This window comes from Gavialis gangeticus, unplaced genomic scaffold (genome assembly GCF_001723915.1).
Source record: "Gavialis gangeticus isolate Ggan-Ray unplaced genomic scaffold, GavGan_comp1, whole genome shotgun sequence".
Classification (NCBI taxonomy): Eukaryota; Metazoa; Chordata; order Crocodylia; family Gavialidae; genus Gavialis; species Gavialis gangeticus.
This window is the reverse complement of record NW_017729032.1, coordinates 162761073-162784958: the sequence shown is the minus strand read 5'-3', so window position 1 is coordinate 162784958 and position 23886 is coordinate 162761073.

The window sequence follows — 23886 nt, the reverse complement described above, 5'->3', positions numbered from 1 at the left end:
ATGGCCCAAGTCTGACAAGACACTTCTGCTGATTAGATAAGAGGAATGAAAAGAGAAAGGGAGATTGTGCTCAGAAGCCAGATGTGTGTGTGTGTGAAACTGGAGTTTCAAATATTAGGCCTGTGTGAATAGGGAAATACTCTATTTGGATTTGGCTGATTCGGAGGACAGTGATTCGATTCAGGGATTCGGATCACTGTTCTGAATCGATTTGGCCGAATCAGCTTCAGAAGGTTTTGTGCTGATTCAGAGAGATTCAGTGATTCAGATCAGCCGGGGAATGCTGGGTGGCTGCAGGTTCTCCCACAGCTCCTCCAGCTGTGCCTGCCTCTCGTGTGGTGGGTGGAGCTGCAGGAGAAGCCCCTATGGCTCCCTGGCCTGGCCCCAATCCCTGCCCAGCCCCAGCCTAGACCCAGCACTTAAAAACAAAAAAGGCCCATACTCACCGGCTGCAGGAGCAGCATTGGGGGCATCTGGGTGCTCATGGTAGAGCCTCTCTTTGTAGTGTGGGGCAGTGGCGGGCAGCAGGGATAGTCCTCCCCCCCATTGGCACCCACATGGTAGCTGCTCCATGGTGTGGGTGCAGCATGGTTGGCAGGGCGCCATGCTCTGCCTGGGAGTTAGGGCTGTTGGGGCTGAGGCTGCCAGTCTCTGACTGCTGCCCCAGCTCCCAGACAGCTTATGGCACCCTGCCTAGCTTTGCTGCACCCATGTGATGTGACAGCTGCTGCACGGGTGCCAGGTAGGAGGGCCATCCCTGCTGCCCCCACTGCCCCATGCTATGCAGGGGGGCTCTGTCACAAGTGCCCAGAGGCCCCAATCACTGATCCTGCAGCCAGTGCCTGTGGAGCTTTAAAAAAAAATTAAAAAGCCTTGTACTCACCAGCTGCAGAAGCAGTGACTGGGGCCTCTAGGTTCTCGTGGTGAACCCTCCTGTGCAGCGCAGGAGTTGTCCCCCGCTTGTCACCTCTCCACTTGGCACCTGCATGGCACCTGTTGCATCTTTCAGGTGCAGTGTAGCTAGGCAGGGCATGGCACACTGTCTGGGAGCTGGGGTGGCTTCAGCAGTCAGCCAGAGACCAGCAGTACCCAGTCCCAGCAGCCCCAGCTCCCAGGCAGTACATGGCACCCTGCTGAGCTGTGCTGCACCCGCACCATGGGGCAGTTGCTGTGCAGGTACCAAGGTGGGGGCAGGCAATCCATGATTCCCCCCACTGTGCTGGGGAGCTCTATCATGTGCCCTCCAAGGCCCCAATCACCACACCTGCAGTGTGAGAGTACAGGGCTTTTTAATTTTTAAAAATGTTTTATAAGTGTTGGGAGGCTGGGCCAGGTGGACGTTGGGGTCGGGCAGGGCAGCTATGGTGGCTTCTCCCATGTCTTCCCCAGCTGTGCCTGCCTCTGCCCCAGCAGAGGGAGCAGCAGGGGTTCTGCCCTGCTGCTGCTTGCTCAACCACTGCAGGGGGTGCGTGATGCAGGTGCGGCTTGCTCTGGGTGGCAATGGGGCATAGCCCCCACTCCCAGTGCTGCCACCCCCACATCAGTGCTGGGGGCAGGGGCTCTGTCCTGCTGCTTGTGCTTGCCAGCTGGCATGGGAGGGTACGAGATGCAGGCACAGCAGTGCTGGAAGTGGGGGCTATTCCCTGTTGCCACTTGCCCCTTCCACCTGGTGGGGGGCTGTGCCCACATCCTGCCCCCCCCCCTTGCTCGGCAAGTGGCAGCAGGGAAGAGCTCCCGCTCCCCGAGTAATGCACCCCCTGCCCTGGCTGGGCAACTTGTCCCAGCTACAGCCCCAATCCCTCCCTCCCCTGTGCCCTTTTCCTTCTCCCTCCCCCAATCCCAAAAGAGTTACCAGCTGGAGGCAGCTGCCAGCTACCTGTTTAGTCTATGACTGAATCTCCAAATTGGCTGAATCTTTTGCGAATCGATTCAGATGCTTCGAATTGATTCAGAGCTTTTACTCGGTCTCCTGATTTGATTCGGATTCGGAGATTTGGTCCCTGAATCAAGCTGAATCTCCTCCAAATTGAATCAGCTACCAAAGCTTCGCACAGCCCTATCAAATATATATGATACTTACTACCCATCAAAGAGAGCATTAAGCAAAGTTTGGGGGTGCACCGTGGTAGGTGTTCTTTCCTTTCCCAGTAGTTGGATGAGAGAAATTGGGTTCTCACCCAGCTCCTTCTTCCATATTCTTCTTTGGCTAATCAGTTTAGACCTCTAGCTCATGGGTGTCTGCTTCTTTGTCAATGCTGTTATATTATGTGAAGGGGTGACCAGGGCAAAACTGAGGTCACTGTGAGAAGTAAGAACAGAGATCTGTTGTATTGATAGAGATTTCAAGGGACAGAAATAGAGAAGTCAGAGAATAAAACTAGGGAAAGACAAAGCAAGATAGAAATGAAGAGGGAGACAAGAAAGGAAATGATGAAACTGAGGAAAAATGATATATTACAATCTATTAAAATGAAGCTATGAACAATAAGAGGGCATAACAAAATAAATAAACTTGTAATTAGTTTACTGTTTTAGAAAAAAAAATTAAAAGAAAGCTGATTAAGAAAATGTTGCATACAGAAGATTGTGCCACTTTACTCTTTTTATAAAGGAACTTAAATTCTTTGAGCTAAATCCACAAAGGCACTTAGGCTAAAAACAGACAATCTGGTTTTATTTTCATCAGAGTGTGTTGTCCTGCATCAAATCCAGACCTTACAGACAACCAGTCTCTTTGTCCTACATTAAGTACCTGTCAATTATTTGAACTAGCACTTTGCCTAAAAACAATCCTGGCTAATTCAACGTAAGTGCCACTTAAGCCTAGTGTGTAAACAGCTGGGCTGCGCCTGTTTGGATGCAAGTCATATCCTGGCCTAATCAGAACCATATCAAACCAGTTGTCTGTTTTTAGCCTGAGGTGCCTAAGTGCCACTTTAACCTTGTCTGCCTATGTCCTCAGACCAACACAGTTACAACCAACACCTCTGAAACATGGAAGATATCAAATACTGCTGTTCGAAGTGGAAACTTCACTACATGAAAAAGAAAAACCTTGTTTTCCTGTGTTCTTAGACCAACATGGCTACAACCAACACCCCTAAATGCCATTTCAGGCATTAGTGAGAGGCATCACCTCCAAAACCATTGCTCAGTTTCCCACCTTGCCTTCTAGGTGCCCATACTTTTGGTGTAGCTAAGTTTCTAACAGCAAAACGTTATGTATGTCTTTACTGCACAATTCAGCTAGGCATTTAGTTTATGGTTAAACCCCAACCTGATAGGCATGATCTGATTGTATCTACCAAACCCCTCTCTTTTCCCCCTGAAACAGATATGGGACAGCCAAGTTCAATTTTCTTCTTTGCTAAGGAAATACAAGCCAAAAATGAGCCACCAGACTGTACAGTATTCATTATCTTGTAAGATGCTAATATATTAATTGGAGCAGGGACCAGTCTATCTCTCCCCCTTACCTGCTTAGGTTTAGTCTCATGCCCATTCTCTTTTCCTCTCTCCCAGTAACTATTATACAACAAATGGAACATGTTCAACATGGGGGGTGAGGCTGCCTCAAATTCAGTAACCTATGGGTTTTTGCCACTCTCTTGGGTAGTAGACAGTATGGATTCAAGTTTCCTCTGGCAGCCAGAGGAGAAAATTGAAACTGGGTCTTTCACATTGTGGGTGAATAACTAGTAGGCAATTATGTAAAAGAAAGATACCCACTCTTCCATTTTGTGACTCCAGGAAAGGCGTCTCAGTTGTGACTTTGTAAATGGGATGGGAAACTCTCTGAAAGCAGGAGTTAGGCACTTACACTCCTGTAAGGGGAAGGGCTTAGGTTATATCTTTTTCTTTCCTGGTCTATAGCTCAGCACTCTGGGTTCCTTAGGCAGCAAAACAGCAGTGGTCATTGTATACAATATATGAGCAATTGGAAAAGGAACTGGTAGCCAAGAAGACTTCTTCCCCCAGGTGAGTAGCTTAATTTTGAGTCAACAAAGACACATTCATACTTGCTGCCTCTCTATGGTCCACTGAATCTTGAATTCTTTTGTGCACAACTTTAACAGGACGGGTAGAAAGCATCCCTCCAATATAACTGGTGATAACTGAGAAGTTAGGGTTCTTTCCTAGGTGATGGGAAATGTAGGTTTTAATCCTCTTGAGCACAGAAAAGAATTGAACATCAGTTTCCCATGGTATGGATGAATATTAAAATTATTGGTCTATTCAATGCATTGCCCTAAGTATATTGAAATAAGTGACTCCTGTTCAGTCTCTGAAAGAAAAGATTTAGATTCCTACCCTTAGGAGATAATCCTATGTATAGGAAGGTACTTCCAAATAGGTTAGACATTTAGGGTGCTGACAGACATTGGGGGCGGAGGGAGACAGTGTTTTACTGGAAAAAGAACTGTATCAGTTTGACCTGGCATCCCAGCATCTGTATAGCTTGCATGCTTCAGCAAGCCTTTTTAGTGCTTTTATCTAATTATTGACTCAATCAGCTACTCCTCTGGACATGTGCTGCACTCAGTGAGGGGGCACACTGAGCTAAGCAAGTTAAGCACCCCCCTCACCCCAAAAGTATGTCAGGACCCTTAAGATCTGCAGAGTAGGGTTTGAAGAAATCAGCTTTTCCTCGCCTTTTCCTATTGGCTTCTAGCTCAACATGCTTTTTATTGTGCATTCTAGTTTTAGATAATTCACTCTTCCCATGTATTATGCAGGGGATCTGTGATACCTAACTCTGTGAGGTATGTTTTCCACTTAAGAGGATGGTCATCTAAGCCTTTTTCTCTTTTTCTCTCTCTTTTTCTCCCCCATCAATCTATACCTTAAGCACTTTTAAACATTTTACCCCTGGGTCTGATTTGCTTCTCTGAAACCAATCTCATCATATTTTTTCCAAAGAAATTGAACCCTAGTTTATATGGAATAAAAGAGAACCAGATCAGACTTGGTATACTAATTTTAAGGGCTCTTCCTTCCCTAATATCTATGTTTTAAACTGCCGGTATAGAACACAGATTAATTATTTGAATATATTTTAATAAATTAGTTATTAATTTTGTAACAAGATTTATTTCTAGTATGTGTTTATCTCAGATTTAGGAACATAGGCAATTAGAGTTGGAAGGCACCTCAAGAGGTCATCTAGTCTAACTCCCTGCTTAAGGCAGGACCATCCCCAACTAGATCATCCCAGCCAAAGCTTTGTCTAGCCATCTTAAAAACCTCCATGGAGCTTCTACCACCTCTTTGGATAACCTGTTCTAGTGTTTTACTACCCTCCTAGTGTGAAAAGTCTTCCAAATAACTAACCTAAACTTCCCTTGCTGCAACTTGAGACTATTGTTACCATTGTTCTGTCACCTGCCACTACTGATAACAGTCTAGCTCCATCATCTTTTGAACTCCCCGTCAGGTAGTTGAAGGCTGCTATTAAATCTCCTCTCATTCTCCTCTTCTCTAGACTAAATAAGCTGAGTTCCTTCCCTCAGTCTTTCTTCATAAGTCATATCCCCCAGCCTTCTCACCATTTTGTTGCCCTCCACTGGCTCCAATTTGTCCACATCCTTTCTGTATTGGGGGCCCAAAATCGGACACGGTACTCCAGATATGTCCTCACCAGTGCTGAATAGAGGGGAAGAATCACTTCTCTTGAATTGCTGGCAACACTCCTACTGATGCAGTGCCATATACAGTTAGTCTTCTTTGCAACAAGGGCACATTGTTGGCTCATATCCGGCATATTGTCCACTGTAAACTCCAGGTCTTTTTCTGCAGAGAAAATTAGGCTTGGAAGGGAGGGTCAGGAGGTCATCCAGTCCAACCCTCTGTTCAAAGCAGAACCATCCCCAGCTAGATTACCCCAGCCAAACCTTGGTCTAGCTGGGTCTTGAAAACCTCCGAGGACAAAGATTCCACCATGTCTCTGGGTAACCTGTTCCAGTGTTTAACTACTGTCCTAGTGAGAAAATTCCTCCTAATATCTAACCTAAACTTCCCTTGCTGCAACTTGAGACCATTGCTCCTTGTTCTGTCATCACCTTTGAGAACTGTTTGGCTCCATCCTCTTTTGAACCCCCCTTCAGGTAGCTGAAAGCTGCTACTAAATCCCTTTTCAGTCTTCTCTTCTCTAGACTAAATGAGCCTAGTTCCCTCAGTTGCTCCTCATAAGTCATGCCCCTCACCATTTTTGTTGCCCTCTGCTGGACTCTCCAAACTGTCCACTTCCTTTCTGTAGTGGGGGGCCCAAAACTGAACATAGTACTCCAGATATAGCCTCACCAGTGCTGAATAGAGGGGAAGATTCACTTCTCTTGACTTGCTGGCAACACTCCTACTGATGCAGTGCCATATACAGTTAGCCTTTGCAACAAGGGCACATTGTTGGCTCATATACAGCTTACTGTACACTGTAACCTCTAGGTCTTTTTCAGCAGAGATGCTGCCCAGCCAGTCAGCCCCCAGCCTGTACTGATGCATGGGATTATTCCGTCCTAAGTTCAGCACTTTGTACTTGTCCTTGTTGAATCTCCTGAAATTCCTTTTGGTCCAATCCTCCAATTTGTCTGGGTCACTCTCAATTCTAGCCATATTCTCCAACATATCTACTACTCCCCCTAGCTTGGTGTCCTCTGTAAACTTGCTGAGCGTGTACTTTATGCCATCTTCCAGGTCATTGATGAAGACATTGAACAAAAAGAGCCCCAGGACCGACCCCTGGGGAACTCCACTTGATACCAGCTGCCAACTAGACACTGAGAAATTGATTACTACTATCTGAATCTGATGCTCCAGCCAGTTTTCTATCCATCATTCATCCAGCCCCATACATCCTTAGCTTGCCTGCAAGAATGTTGTAGGAAACCATATAAAAGACATGCTAAAATCAAGGTATATCATATCCACTGGTCTTCTCACATCCACAGAGCCAGTCATCTCATCATAGAAGGCAATCAGGTTAGTCAGGCAGAACTTGCCCCTGGGGAATCCATGCTGGCTGTTCCTAATCACCCTCTTCTTCTCCGAGTGCTGAGAAATGGATTCTTTGAGGATCTGCTCCATGATTTTTCCAGGGGCTGACTGGTCTGTAGTTCACTGGATCCTCCTTTTTCCCTTTCTTAAATATGGGCAGTTTGCCCTTCCAGTCATCCAGGACCTCTCCTGATTGCCATGAGTTTTCAAAGATGATACCCAATGGCTCTGCAATCACATCAGCCAACTCCCTCAACACACTCGGGAGCATTCCATCCAGCCCCATTGACTTGTACACGTCCAGTTTTTCTAAATAGTCCCTAACCTGTTCTTTCACTACTGAGGGCTGCTCACCTCCTCCACAAAGTATGCTGCCCGGTGCAGTAGTCTGGGATCTGACCTTGCCTGTGAAGACTGAGGTGAAGAAGGCATTGAGCACTTCAGTCTTTACTGCATCCTCTGTCACAAGGTTGTCTCCTCCATTCAGTAAGGGTCCCACACTTTACCTGATCCTCCTTTTGCTACCAACATACTTGTACAAACCCTTCTTGTTACCCTTCATGTCCCTTGCTAGCTGCAACGCCAATTGCTCTTTGGCCTTCCTGACTTCATCTCTTCACGCCCAAGCAATGCTCTTATACTCCTCCATATTTATTTTCCAAGTTTCCACTTCTTATGAGCTTCCTATTTATAACTTAGTTTACTGAAGAGTTCCCTGCTAAGCCAAGATGGTCTTCTGTCATACTTGCTAGTCTTCCTGCTCATCAGGATGGTTCACATACTCCAGTGCCCTCCATATGTCTGCTTGTGTTTTAGATTATAAAGGCTTTTAGGAAAGGACCTTTGTACTAAGTAGATGTTAGGTGCTACAGGAAATAACTAAATAATAAATTAAATGAAAAAATAAATAAAGGATGTAGACCAGAGATATATGAAAAGATCTACCTAGTAATACTCTCCTTAAAAATTCATAATATCTGTTTTTGACTTTTTAATATCCCATTATAAAAATAAAGGGAAATAGGTCATTACTTCTAGTCTCATTTTGAGGCACATTTTATGCCTCATAAAACTTATGAGACTGAAAAGGAAAATGACCCATTATTGAAGAAGCTGAAATGTCTCCAATGTTAATCACCTACTTGATCATCAATGTAGCTGCATCTCTTTTTTTTAATACACTGCTCTGCAAAACTCACAAGACAATAATTATGAATGATTAGAAATATCTAGCTATAGCCTATTTTCCATTAGAAATACCATTTGTTTTCTTGGCTCTGTCATATCTCAGAGATAAGTAAACTTTAATAATAACCATGCCCATTCCAAGGGTACTGTATGTGTATACTAGAGCCTTATAACATTGTTCCAGGGAATCAGAAAGTACCACAGGCTGGAGGGGATGTCTGGAAGTTGTTGGTATTAGCCCTGGGTTCATTTTTAAACTTTAAACTAAAGGTTGAATTGTTCAGTCATGAATGAGAACAATAGTGGCTTTTAAGAGAACAAAATCAGGAATGTTGGCTTTTATGAGCAGTTTGTGTAAAGTCTGTGCTCAAGGCTGCTGTCAGATGCAAGTCTGGAGTGACTTAGGATCTGGACCAGTTTTTTGTGTTACGTAAATTCAGATTTGGTCTTGAAGAGCACAGACCACTGTAGTGGCACCCACCCAACAATAATCTAAGACAGACGGGGGAGAGAAAAAGAGGAGAGAGAGAGATTCTTCTCTAAAAAAGGCACTATAAAAAGCTGTATTATAAACTGGTATGTGCAGATTCCATTCAGCTGCATGGAAAAGCCTTCTGGTTCTCTGTTGTTGTAGTAAGGTTTTAATTAAATGTCGGCTCTCGTTATACATTTTATGGCAACTGCATCTGGATGGCTTCATAGAGCTCAAGAAAATGGCTCAAAGGACAGCCACGCCTTAGACCGTCAAAGGAAAACTGTACAGTAGTTCTACTTGGATGATTAGAAGCTTCTGTAAAACAAAGCATTTAAATGGTGAGGGGCTGGAGTGGATGATCTTGTGGACCCCTTTGGGCTTCACATCCAGAACACAGATGTAAACAGTTGGACGGGAAATGTACTCTGTGACCCAGGCAGTGCCTTCCAGTCCTATATTCCAGTGAAATATTAAACAGTTCACAGCATTTGCTGATCAAAATAATACCAGTCTGTTCAACCATTTAACATTGTCTCCTAATGGAAAGACACAAATGTGTAGGTGGGAACAAATGGTTCCAAGTATGTGGAAGTAATAGCATTGGCCCAGTCAAAGAACATTCAGAAACACAGTTGTAATACTTGAAAAAGAAGTTTGATAGACACACTTATTGCTATTTATATTCCTACAGTGCTTGGGAACCTGGACCAGAACACCATTATACTCAGTGCTGTACAAATAAAAGAAGCCTTTCCTTGCTCCAAAGAGCTTATTCTCTGCTCTTCACCATTCTTTTATCCAAAATAACTAACATAACATCTTACAAGAATTCCATTTCAATGACTTTAATGTGAAGTATAATACTATTGTCAAACAGTTCTGTGCTAGTCCTTTATCAAATAAACACTCTCCTAGGAACAGAATTGAACAAAACAAAATCATACATCAGAAGCAAATTAATTGGTATGAAATATGTAGAATAGAATTCTATTTCCTGTTCCTGTTTATGACATAAATGCATATGTGGGCATGTGTAGACTTAGTTTGTACAGTAGCGCTACATACTGGTTAAGTATTTGAATGTGAGCCTTTAAAAGTGGGTGGAAGGAAAACAACAATCTCCTTTCTGATAGTCTAGTAGCTGACTGGTTAGGGCACTATCACAGCATAGGTCCAGCCCCTTCTCTGGTGCTCCTTTTGAAACTGAACTATTGCCCCTTGGATTTAATAGCTACTGAATAAAGAGGATGGAGAGTATTATATTATACTAATACTGTCTGTCCCATTGGAAGCAAACACAGGCTAGAACTCAAGACTTTCTTTCTTCTGGGGAACCAGCCAGTTCATTGAGCCACATCCCCTCTAGCCTGGTGTCCTCCTGGCTACACTTACCTTCCTCTCTTGGCTGTCCTGGAAAGTTGGAGAAGGGACTGAATAATGCCTTGCTTGTGGTATGGTGGTTAGGCCACTGTGTTAGGAAGTTGTTGGCCCCCTTCTGGGCAAGGAGGGGAGTGCTGCAACCTAGGTCTTCAGCTTACTGGGCATGTGGCCAAACCACTCAACTGTTGGAGCTAAAATATGTGAGGGCCCCCCTTCTGAGTCTGAAACAACTGATAGTCCTTGATATCTATCCAGACAAATTTTTTTTGATGAGCGTACACTTAAGATGTGATGAATTTGTTAATCAGACTATAAATAGTAATGCTGCAACCATAAGCACCAACTTTCATTTTTCAGTGGATGCTTGCAGAAATAAAGACAAAACAAAACCAACCCCCCCCCGACGTTTTACTTTAAACTTGGTATATTCCCATGCTGAGCCCCACACATGTACAGAAGAGGCAGCGTATTACTTCAACCCAGCTCTGCAGCATCTGTAAAGATCAGGTAATTTAGTGGGGCTTTTTTGACACTTTTATCTAATAGCTGATTGAATCAGCTTTAGAAAAGTGTTATAAAGCCCTGATGAAACACTTAATCTTTACAGATGCTAGAGAGCTGGGTTGAAGTAATGCAATGTGTCTTCCAGAAAAGCACATTTTTTTAACATATGCAAAACCAAAACAGCCATGGCTCATGGGTGCTAAGCACCTGCAATTTTTTTCAGTGAGTGCTTGAGCCCCAGAGCACACATGGAGTTGGTGTAAGTCTGAAATCCATTCAGGGAATTGATGGCACTGCATATTGGAAAATAAATTATTCCCCCAAATATTCCACAAAATATGTGAAAATATACTGTAGCTGGTTTCCATCATGACTTAAACTGAATATGTGGCAGGGTAGCCTGATGCCAACTTCGTAGCAGGGCTTGGTTGACAGTTCCCCTATGTTGACAGGTTGACAGCTGTGCAGTGATGCTCTGTGCGGAGCTGAACCCCTTTGTTTTCAAGATACAAACTTCAGGAGAACTCATAAACTGGGTTCAAGTGTGGGGAGCCATGTGGCTCACCACAACCTGACATGGTGCTTTCTTGCCCCACAGCTCCTGTGGGGGCTGAGGAGCAAGGCATGTTCTAGTACTAAGTTGTGGAAAGCCATGCTGCTTCCAGGAAGTCTTGAACTGGCTCTGATGCAGTCCCAAGGCTTGGGCAAACAATCAGGTGATTGTTGGTCATATCCCTAGACTGCACCAGGATTTCAAACCAGCTCCTATGTAGTCCCAGAGCTGGAACCAGCTGAAATTTGATCTCTGATCCCAAAGGCATGCATCCTGCCATGCATGTGATAAATTGCATGGTTGCTGAGATTGGAGATCATATCTTGCCATGCCATTAAATGACCCAGGGCTTTTAGACTCAAGTATGTATTCCAACTGGGGACACATATATAGCCATGTACCTGTCTGGCCAGTTCACAGCCTACTGTGTATACTCAGTCTGCTCATGCATGCTTATGTGCTTGCAGTGCAGGAGAAGTAGACTCCCAAGCTATGCATGACTGCCAAAAACACCACTGACACAGGGGGAAATATCCTGTTTAGAAGCAAAATGGAAGATAGAATTCCTCTTATTAAAAGCAGAGATCCTTATGAATTAAGTAGGCATTTTATGTCCAGTGACCTAAATATTTTACAAGGCACAGAGACTTTCCCTTGTCCCAGCATCATCTTATTTTGGGAACCATAGTTTCATCATTTAAATAATTTTTAGATTATATAATCATAAGGGTAGGGAATATACCTTTTTATGTTCTCTCATGTCCAGCTCATTATGGGGCTGACTGATACCTACAGGCTCACCACAATACAAATAAAAAAAATAGGTCACAGTTGTTCAATTTTTTAGCAAAATGATGATGTGGTGAAGCATGCACTATTCTGCCCTGCCTATGTACTGTAATGCACTTTATTAAGATTCATCCAAATTTGGGGACCAAACATCATGAAAGAAAATAACACTGACAATCTTTTATTTTGTGCAGAATCAGAGGTGGATGGACCTCCTGCTCTTAGCATCTTCTGCCTCTACCCATAAGTTCCTAAAACAGGTGAAAATCATCCTAACTTTCCAATTCCTACTCAGGGGCACATTCTCTGCCTCCCCCACAACTGCAGCAGGGATGGATGGCAGCATGCTGCGACTGGGTAAGATGGGGGGAAACTATGCTCCCACCACACTATTGCAACTGTCCCTCCCCCAGCTGGTGCTGAAGCTTCCCTGCCCCAGAGCAGTGGAAAAAGCAGCAATGGCAGAAAAAGACAGAAGGGGGTGGGGAGGGGCAGGTGAGGAAAGGGCAGGGAGAAGGTATGCCTTTGAGCTGGAAGGGGAAGGAAGGGAGGATTTTTACCTGCTTTAGGGACTTTAAAAAGTCTCCAGGACCTCCCGTGGTAGTCTAATCCAAAAGGGGGTCTAGCCATGTCACTGCACCCCTTCTGGATCCATTCCTGCACAGAATCGTGCAAAGACTATACATGCTGTTTAGGTATCTAGTGTTTAAGGACTAAAACTCCACATGTCTCATTATCCCAGCCACCACAAAAGAGTCAATAATTGGATTACTGTATTCTATTATTTCTGAAAATTCTACCAAGTTTTGTGTTGAATTAATTTATACTTTTTGAACATATTACTGTTGTCAATATTGTATACTCCTCCTTTAAACACCCTTTCAATATAGACACTCCAAGGAGTATTCTCCTAAATCTCACTCACTGCACCCTTCCTTTTCCATTAACACCTATGTCTACAGACCTACTTAAATCCCAGTTTTGCAATTTTCACAAAAACCATGAAGAATGAGTTTCTGTGATCAGCTCAAAAAATGGTGTTTCCCACGATTTTGTGCAGAATCACCCTAAAAAGAAAGAGCTTACTGGAATACAAAGAAAGTATGGCAATTGCTGCAGCCATAGAACACATGGTTTGAGACAGCTGCTGAAAGGCTGAGCTGGTGATACAGACTCAGTGAAGATGCCAGTCACGAAAGTGAAAAGGATTTGGCACCATTTTAAGAAGCCAGATGTAATGTTGCAGCAATGCTGCAGTCTGAAGATGAGTGATTGCCCTCTCAGCCAATCTGCATTAAGGGGTGGGATCACCAGGGCCCTCAGTCAATCAGTAGTGAGGCTCATCACAAGATTGTGAAATCATCTCTGTGTGCTGCGAGCAGCCCACAAAAATCCCTTGGTCTCACCATAATTTAGGTAGGTCTCTGTTGATGTCAAACAAGCTACAAATTTTCCCTCACTGGAATATATCTTGTGTTTTATATATAACTGAGATTTCCTATGTCAAATATCTCAACTTTTCCTCTTTTGTCCATTTAACTAATCTTTTGTTTACAATTTTATTATTTTTGTGTCACTCTCTGAAATATGCACTGATACTTTTTGATGCTTACATTAGTTCTGGACAAAGATCATTAAATTGGGCCCTGTACAAATTCAGTTATACTTCTAGTTCGGGAGCTAGTGTGCACAAAGCAGCGTGATGTGCCAGCTGACATGGAAAAAACAGCAGTATTGTTATGACCTTTAGATAAGACAACCTGAAGTTACAGAATGAGAATTCCAAACTGCTCAGTGCTTGCTTGAACTGCTTCTACTGAATCAATGAGAATTGACTACCAGTGTACACAGAATAGGCTTAAACCAAAGCTAATCATTTTTCTTTGAACAAAATAGATCAACATTTTACATAAGCTGGAAAAAATTCTGCCTTGGAAACAGCTATATTTATCAATATGGCTATCAATTTGTGAGCCTGCCAAAACAGAAATGTAAATTCAGTAAAGGTAATAGCAGATGTTTGAGCTTCAGTAATCTCCAGATAGTTTTCCCCATATCAAACTAGCTTTCTGCTAGATTTAAGGAAGTTTGACCAAGTTTCTTGTTTTATATAAACCCATTTTGAACAGGATAACTCTGTTTTCCAATTCCTCTGCCCACCATAGTTTTTCTCTTTTATTTTTAGGCATCTCCTGGGAGAAAGTAACTGGCTTACCCCTCTCATTTTGAGAGAACAACCAGATACTCTTTTCCCCATATATTCAGGAAAGAAGATTTAAAAAAAAAGGCCTTCTGAGAAAACAAGTAGCAACTGTGTTGTAAATTACAGACACTACAACTCTTTGGAAATGTGTTGGCATTTGATGGTTTTCTACTTGAACAATGGTTTTTGGCCATCTGCACTTGGTGCATCTACACCAAGTTTGCTGCTAGTGTAAATAGGTAAAACTTGATTTAAGTCATTGAAGTTATGCCCAGTTATATCCACTGAGTATTTGACCCATTACTTCTATTTTTTGAATACTATAAATTAAGAAACAAAATAAAAACAGAAGCACTGCAAAGGCTGAATGGTTGTGATATATTTCCAGAAAGATTATACTGTGACTTTCCAGAGGCTGTACTTCAAAGACTAACAGGATGTCATAGCCCCTCAGTTTGCTAAGCCACTGACATGGAGCCAACAATTAGTTGGTAGTCCTCATTTCTATTAGAAAGTGCAGCGCACTGCTACAATATGTGAGGAAGCCAATATCTAAACTAGCGAAATATGTTGATCATTTTTCTGTAGATATAAACAAAGTACAATCATAGTTGTTCATATTATAAAAGTTGTTCCGAGCCAACAACCAAAATCGTATTAAAATAAATGTTACTGATTTGGGGGGGTTTTGGTTGTAGCCGTATTGGTGTAAGGACATAGACAGGCCAGGTTCTTTGAGTAGATGTGATATCTTTTATTAGATCAACTGAGTAGTTGGAAAAAAGTTCTTAGCAAGCTTTCGGGTGCAGTCACCCTTCTTCATGCATAGGGAGTCTCTGGTCTGACCTTTGGGGAAGGACAACAGTATCATTTACTCCTTTAGGTTAAAAAAATATACAAAGGTATAATTAGTACAGGCTTTGCTATTTGTTCCTCTCTGTCTCTCTAATTATTAAACCTTGCATAGAAGGACTTTTGGCTGAAATATCATTGAAATACATGTAATGGAAATATAGTTTAAATATTTACATTATAATAGAATTATAATTTTGTAGGGATGATGCTTAGATGATTCTTTTATACACAGATCTTGTGATTCTTTAAAAATATTAAGTAAATTCTTGTATATTTCAAAGCTTTCAACAGTTTCATCTGGTTTCTATTTCCCACCTCCACCAAGAATCCCATCTTTGGCAATCCCTTGCAGTTGAGAATGACTGTCTTCCATGATTGTCTTATCTGTGGGTCCAAAGATGGCTGACAAAGCCTGTCTGGGATATACAGGCTCTACTGCAGCTCAGGCACATGTTTTTGTGTAGGGTGGGTGGCTCTGGATTTCTGGTTTGGTCCATGACATGCTCTTTCTGCTGCTCCCATTTTTCCATCTTTTGTTGTTGTTGTAAGGTTTTGAAGCATTGAGATCCTTGCAGCAGATTTTTCTTTCATTTGGGGTGGTCCTGGGTGATAGTCATCCATGAGTTGTTTTCAAGTTGGTCTTGAGGACATCCTTGAAGCATTTCCTCTGTTCCCCTTTTGAGTGTATACTTTGATTGAGCTGGGAATATAAAACTAGCTTCAGGAGTCTGAAGTTGGACATGAAGATGATGTAGCTGGCCCAGTAAAGTTATCAGATGATCACCACTTCAATGCTTGTGCTCTTTCCTTGTAAGAGAATGCTAATGTCAGTGCATCAGTCTTCCCACTGGATTCAAAGGATCTTGTGAAGGCAGCATTGATGATACTTCTCCAGTAAATTCACGTGTCTCCTGTAAGTTGTCCATTCCTCAGCTCCATACACTAAGGCAGGGATCACTACTGCTTGATAAATCATGAGCTTGATTTTGAATCTGATGTTATGATCTTCAAACACCCATTTCCTCACATCTGAAGGCTGTACTTGCACATCTGAGGCCATGTTGGCTTTCTTCATCAATCTCAGCCTTCTGAGAGAAATGGCTTTTGATGTATGGGAAATACTCAATGTTCTCCTGAGTCTCAACATGTAACTGAATTACCAGAGCTGGGGTCTGCTCATTAAGGGTTGGTTGGTGGAGGATCTTAATCTTCTGAATGTTAAGCATCAGTCTCATTTTCTTTTGTGCCTCAGTAAAGACATTGACTATTGCCTGAAGGTCTGCTTCCAAGTGTGCACACACTACAGCATTATCAGTATACTGGAGCTCAATGATTGAGGTCAGGTTGGTCTTGGTTTTGGCTCAGAGTTGCCTGAGATTAAACAGTTTACAGTTAATTTGGTACTTTAGCTCCACTCTCACTGGAAGCCAGTTGATGGTCAGATGTAGCATCATGGTAAGGAATATTGAGATGAGTGTTGGTTGTATCAGTGATGCAGCCTTGTTTAACTCCAGTCTTAACCTTGAGGGGATCTGTGATAGATCTGTTATTGAAAACACCTCTCATGTACCATGATGAAACAGGCAAAGAATGGTGATGAATCTTGGTGAGCATCCATACATGGGAAGGATCCTCCACAGCACTTCTTGGTTGACAGAGTTGAAGGATTTTGTGAGGTCAAAGGAAGTCACGTAGAGAAGTTTACGTTGTTCCCAGCATTCTTCCTGCACTTGGCAAGCAGTGAAGGTCATGTCTGTTATGCCTCTTGATGCCTTAAACCCATGATGAGATTCCAGAAGGAGATTTTCAGCAAGCGGAAGGAGATGGTTTAGGAGGGTTCTCACAATGATCTTTCTTGTCATGGAGAGCAAAGTGATCCCTCTGTAATTTCCAGTCAGACTTATCTCCTTTCTTGAAGATTGTCACAATCATGGCCTCCCTGAGGTTGTGTGGGATTTCCTTATCATTCCAGATTCTTAAGATGAGGACTTGGAGCTGTGATTTCACCTCCTCTCCCCCCTGCTTGAAGATTTTGGCAGGAATTCCATCAGCTCCAAATGCCTTGTTGTTCTTCATGATTGATGGCTTTCCTCACCTTGTCAAAGGTTGGAGGGATTTTGAGATTGTTTCTGACTGGGTGTTGCAGAATGCAGTTGAGAACACACTCATCAACAACAGTGTCTCAATTAAAAAGCTCTTAAAATGCTTCTTCCAATGGGTATTGAGATGGTTCCCCTTTCCTTGATCAAGTCTTTTCCATCCTTACGTCTCAAGGGAGTTGGTCCCTGAGTGCTTAGACAGTAGGTGGCTTTGGTGGCAGTGAAAAAACCATGAATATTGTGGATGTCAGTGATATGTTGAATCTTCTTTGTCTTGTCTTCCCACCATCTGTTCTTCATATTGCAGGTCTGCCTTTTGACCTTTGCCTTGGCTTGTTGGTGATTCAGTTTCTTTTGCTTGGAGTTGATGTCATTCTTCCAAGCACAAAAAGCCTTATGTCTGTGGTTGATCAACTCTTGGATGCCCTGGACTTTCTCAGTAAACTGGTCTTGATGTTTCCTGGTAGAGAATCCAAGCGTCTCTTTGCAGACACTGATGATGGTGGACTTGAAGGTTTTCTAAACACTACCAAAATTTCCTCATTGTTGCTGATTGGAATTCACCAGTTTTTCATTGAGGTACTGGTCAAAGAGGTTTCTCTTGTTTGGGTCCTGGAGTCCTTCAACATTGATCTTTTGTCAGCATTGCTTCTGCTGTAGCTGTCATTTGGGAACCAGTTTGAATGACATAACTGAGTGATGAGTCAGTGATTGGTCCAGCAATCATCAGTTCCTAGCATAGCTTGGGTGATGTGGACATCTTTGTGATCCTAGGCTTGAACAATAACACAGTCAGGCAAATGCAAATGCTTGGATCACAGATATTGCCATGATTTCTTGTGCCTCTTTTCTGGCAGAACAGGATGTTGGTGATAGTAAGACCGTGTTCTGTGACTTTGATCGAAAAGAGGATGCCATTGGAGAAGACCTTTCCACTCCTTACTTTCCAATAATTTCATTCCAGAGTTTTGAACCTCTTCCAACTCTGGTGTTGAAATTGCTGAGAAGTATAAGTCTGTCTCCCTCTAGAATGCCAGAAAGGACTTGGTCAAGGTTGATGTAGAATTCCTCCTTGGTTTCATTGGTGGCATCAAGAGTTGGGGCATATGCACTGATGACAGTGGTGTATTAACTTCTTGCCAGTTTAAGATATAGAGTGATGAAACACTCATTAATTCTGACAGGGAACTTGCTGAGTTGATTTATGAGTTAATTCTTGATGGCAAAACCAACTCCGTGATGTCAGCATTCTCCTTCCTGTTTACCCTTCGAGAAGCAGGTTTATTCACCTCCTTATTTTTTTAGTTGCCCATCTCCTGCTCTCTGGGCCTCACTCAGTGCAGAAACATCTATGTTGTGTTGCTTGAGTTCTTGAGCCATGATTATGGTATGGCACTCTGGGCATTTACCATTAGGATTGTCCACAAGGATCTTGATATCCCTGGTCCTGAAACTGGTTATGTGCTTTCGCTGCTTTTGACCACAGTAAAGGTGATCCCACTGGATGCATTTATCCAGTTGGAAAAAGTAGGCAGATTTATGTATAAGGCACATTTTCTAGGCTGCTCCCCATATGAGTGAGCAGAGCAGATGCTGAAGAGGGCTGCTTAGTCACAGTTACAGCTGCCAAATTGCACTCCTGGCTCTGAGTGCTAGACAACTTTCTTGTAACTGCTGTCTTCACGCCAGTTCATGACTAGGAGCTTTAAGACCTCTCAATCGTGCTCCTATCATCACTAGTTGCCAAAGGAATTGAAGAATGTTCTGGAAAAGACATTTCTATGGAAGATGCCTGTGCATGGTTTCTTTTATCATGGAGAAGGTGCTGCACATCAGCTTCTACACAGTTCTTGACAGAACAGGACCCTGATCTAATGGCAAGGAGCCCAAGACAATTAGAGAGCTTGTTCCACTGCAGCCTTCATCTGCCTTCACAGCCACTGAAATTCTAACATCTTCTTCTGCCTGCTCTGCCATTGAGGGCTTGTAGACCCATGGCTGAGGGTTGGGCCTATTATAGTGGGACCCATACTCACAATGTCACAGCACTCTCAAAGGATATATGTGGCTTTTTAGGTGGGAAGGCATTGGCATCTGCTCTCCTCATCACATCCTGATGGTGCTGCTGCTGCTTGGTCCCTGACTGCTTATTCATCAGAATTGCCCCTGCTTATTTTACAACTAACCTTCCCTGAAGGTCATTCCACTACCTATCATCTGTGGATGTGCTGGGTAGCAGTACAGCTCTGCCACCAAAAATATGATGTGTTCATCAACATACACATTTGAGGGATTAATTTTCAAACATATACTTCTGTTCCCCCTGAAGTCAATGGGAAATTGAAGTAATCATTAACTGATTTTTTTTTAGAATGGAAATTTGAGTCATAGTTAATTGATTTTTAAATCCCAGGCTTTCATTTTCTGGGAGTAATGTTTGCTTTGTTCTTTATCAGGCTTTCTATATTTTTCAAAATGCCAACATTTGATAACAGTCAAAAGAGAGCTCCCTAGTCCTGCAGGGCTTGCTTTCCTCACTTTGAGCTGCTAAATAACATTTTGTATACATTTTCAATGGTGCATGTAACAAGTCCAGATAAAATTACATGTAGTAAAGAAGGTCCATAAGATAAATTGTGCTAATGTATTTATCTGCTGCATAGTAGCTGGTATACCCCTGATCCTAGTACACTGCTGTGCTTGAGTGAGAATACTAGTAGTGTAACAAGAGTGGAGAGGGTTGGGGGGAACATCAGGACACCAGGACCCCAAAATGGTAGCTGCTGCTGCTGTCAGCTCAGCTGCCACCCCTTCCACCAAGGGCACTGAACCTGGCAGTTATGATTGGGAATATCACATGTTTTGATGTCTATTTCAGATATTTTTAAATATATACTATGGGAATGTGTGGCAAATGGGTGGCTTTACCTGAGGATGCCCTTTAGTTCTATACTTCTCTCCCCTGTCTTACTGCTTGTCCACTGAAACCATTCAGTGCAGTAAACCATTGTCCCTCCTGTCTCAGTCTAGGACTTACAGCCCCAGTAGAAGTGTTGCCAGTTCACGGGTTATACTCTTCAGTTTTTAGGCTCTTTATTCCAGAGAAGAGGCTAGCCTGAAGTTTTCAATTGGTCTGAAACACACAATTATAACAGGCAATCAGTGAGGTTAGAAATAGCAAAAAATAATATTACAAAAGAAAGAAAGATCATATAAACCATTAACTGTAGACTGAGAAACATAAGACATAGAAAATAAAAATAAAAAAAAGTTAGATCTCACTCTACATTTATTATGTAAATACAGCTCTCTTACTAAGCAGCATTAGATTTTTCTGCAAGCAGCTTCCCCTTGCAATATCAGTTACCACAACTTCTCACTAATGCTTCGGGATCTTTAGATAAAGAACCTTCTCCTAAGGTTCTTCTTAAGTACTTTGATCTTATCCATTCCTCTATATTCTTTAGTTCAATTCTCAGGGAGCAAGTATGCATTATGCAGATGACTTCCTACCCTTAGATATGCAGCTTGCCTGTCAGGCAGATGATATTCTTGATTTACAATATTATCTAATAAATATTCACATCTTGGATCTATAGACCACTAATCCTTAGCTTTCAATTATTCAGAAGAGAAATAGATTCTCTCTTATTCTATCCAAGCATGAAAAATATCAATCCCTGATAACATGCAGGTGTCTTTGTCCAGGAAATGGATTTTCCTGATAACAGTTTTCCCCTTTTATGTGTAAACAGGGCAGGTGCTTTTTGCTACCCTAGGCAAACAAAATTTTGCTACCGTCCTTTTTCATTCTGGCCACTCCTGACATCAGAAAGCCCTCTAAATAGCAGTTGCAGCCAACTCTGTGGGACATGTGGGCGCAGCTGGCTCATCTGCAGAGCTTGGGAAGCCAGGCATGGCCCAAGCACCACTGTGCCACAACCTGCTGTAGCTCCAGGAGCGGCACAGCACCATACCTCCTGCCCCAGGGAGCCATGACATATTGAGTACTGAGATGCTGGGCTCTGACACCATCTCCCAGGCTGTCCCTGTGTGGCATCTACCTGTGCTACAGCTTGCTCTGCTGCTGCAGCAATGTCATGCCAATCTCAGGCCCAGCTGAGTGCACATGCTGCTTGCCTACCCAGAGCAAGTGCTATTTTTGCTGTCCCCTACAATTTGCCACCCTATGGGGCCACTTGTGTTGCCTGTATGGTGTAGCACATCATTTATACAGCAATGTGTGGGGATGACCTCTGCTTATGTACACAATGCCACCTCCCTGATTGGTTATGATTAATATGTATAGTACCTGGTTGACATGCATTGTAAGGCCCAGAGATTAACTTTTCTTCAGTCGGTCTCAAGTTTGAATAGCCGCTGACTGGCCTGGGCATTCTTGATGCATAATTAGCCATCACCTGACTCACTATTTTCAGCCACACTATGAAATTATAGGAATACATTCATATCAAATGCTGTGTTTCACATAAACATAAAAATTATAAAAACTTAACGTAGTTTAAGTTATAAATTGAGATTAAACACTACATTAGTAAACACAATTCAGAAAAGTAGCCATGCATGATATCCCACAAACGTCAACATCAGTCCTAATTTGTGTGGGTTTATAGTAGAGGGTAGGGCATGCCTCAGATGGTTTGGCATGGCATTTATCAGCATGCTTTAAATGGTTTGGCATGGTGTTGTGCTGTAACCAGTTTTCCTGTCAGTAAAATAGGCATAATAATACTAACCTCCTTTGTGAAGTGCGTTGAGATTCAAGTATGAAAAAGTGCTATATTATTTATTATTATAGCTAGCAATAATATTTTATATGCACCCAGAGGTCACACCTAATGTCTTGGGGATGAGATCATTTACTTCTTAGGGCTTGCTGTCATCTAAATGTAGACTCTTTCTATGTGGACTTTGAAGTGAAGGGATAATAAAAGTCTGAAATTTGAATACGGCACTTATCAGTTTTTCTGCCATCATGAGGGTGTGAGAAACCAGGTAAGATTAAGAGGCACAACAAAAGGCTTTGAGGGCGTATGAACTGAAGACCAGATTAAAATGAGAAACTGATAACACTCAGTCTTATGCTAATGTTTCACAGACCAATTTCAAAGTGCAAGGAGTGGAAAGAGGAGATAAGAGTCCCAGACTAAGGCCAGAGCCACTGCTTGGAACTCATCCCAAGAACACATTTGTACAAAAATTCATTTCAGTAGTTTCCTTTTACTACTAAGAATTTGGCATTGGCATTTTGAACAAGTTAAAGTGTTTTGTTTTCAGCTATTTGGGATGAATCTGTCTGAGGGCTTGTGCACGTATGAATTAGCAATATGTTTTAGCATGCTAACTAATATGGAGAACATTCTAATGTAGACATGGGGCAGTTGTACACATGACGGTGATTTAGTCCTCACTAAACTAAATGGATTTATTCTATGCCCCCAAAATTAACATGGGGTGTTTTCATTTGTTCCATCACTGTGTACAAATGGCAGCTTTTAAATCAAATACCTCTCAGTACACTATTCACAGTAAATTACTGCATGGGTTGCTGCATAACAGTCAACACCACTGATCTCTCTGGCACTGAATTACAGCAGGAGACACTGCCAAACTGCTAATCCCTGCTAATCCCCAGTCAGTGTTGCGTAGCTCACAGGTCACTGACATGTATAGTTCACCAAAACTGATGTGACTTCATTAATATAATAAATTTAATTAAGTGCTATTTTCATTACTTTTTAATACATATTTTTAAAGTACCATTATGTGGGGGAAGGACCTGGGCCCCCACAGCTCAGGAACAGCCCGGCTCGCCAGAAGCTCACCACCTGGCCATGGGGGATGGTGGTCAAATTCCATCAAAAGCAGGATGGGGCCCATTGCAACTTCTGCCAAATTGCTGCCCCGGGGTCCTACCTGTGCCCCTCACTCCTGGGCTATGCTGGTGTCCTGGGAAGCAGTCACTCATGCATAGACTCATGCCCACCCCACATGGCCATGGTCAGGTTGCCTTTGGTTCCCTGGGGGAGGGGGGTGGAGGCTGATTGCCAGTGGCATCATTGGCCCATAATCCACCCTACCTTAATACAAGGCATATAAAAACACCTGGCTGCCTTAGGCATCTAGGAGCAGTTTCATTTCCCACTAAAAAGCAACTTGCAGCCATCTGATCCCAGCACTGCAGGCAGCCCCAGGAAGTAGTCACCACCTGCATGGACACCCTTGCCCGCCCAACATGGCGCTGCCCAGGTTGCCTACTGGCCCATTCTGCCTCTGGCTCCCCAAGGGTCCCTGGTCCCATCAGATGATAATCCACCCCTGGTTCATACAAGGAATATAAAACCACCTGGCAACTTTACGGAGGCAGCCAGGAGTGGTTTCATTTCCCAATAAAAAGCAAATTGTGGCCACCCACACCCAGGGCTCCAGGCAGCAGGCAACCCTGGGAAGCAGCCACAGCCTGCACGGATACCCCTGCCCACCCAGCATGGCCCTGCCCAGGTGTATGCCTGGGCCATGCTACTCCCAGCTCACCAAGGGGGACCTTGATTGCCAGGTGCACTGTTGGCCCATAAGACAGGCGAGTGATCCAGGCTGACCTGGACAGACTCAGCAAATGGGCGGACAAGAACCTGATGGTGTTTAACACTGAAAAATGCAAGGTTCTCCACCTTGGGAGGAAAAACCTATGACCCCAGCTGACTTCCTGCCCTTTGGGCGGGGGGCTGGACTTTATGATCCTCCGAGGTCCCTTCCAGCCCTAATGTCTATGAAATCTATGAAATCTATAATCCACCCCTGCTTAATGCAAGGGGAACCCCCCCCCCCC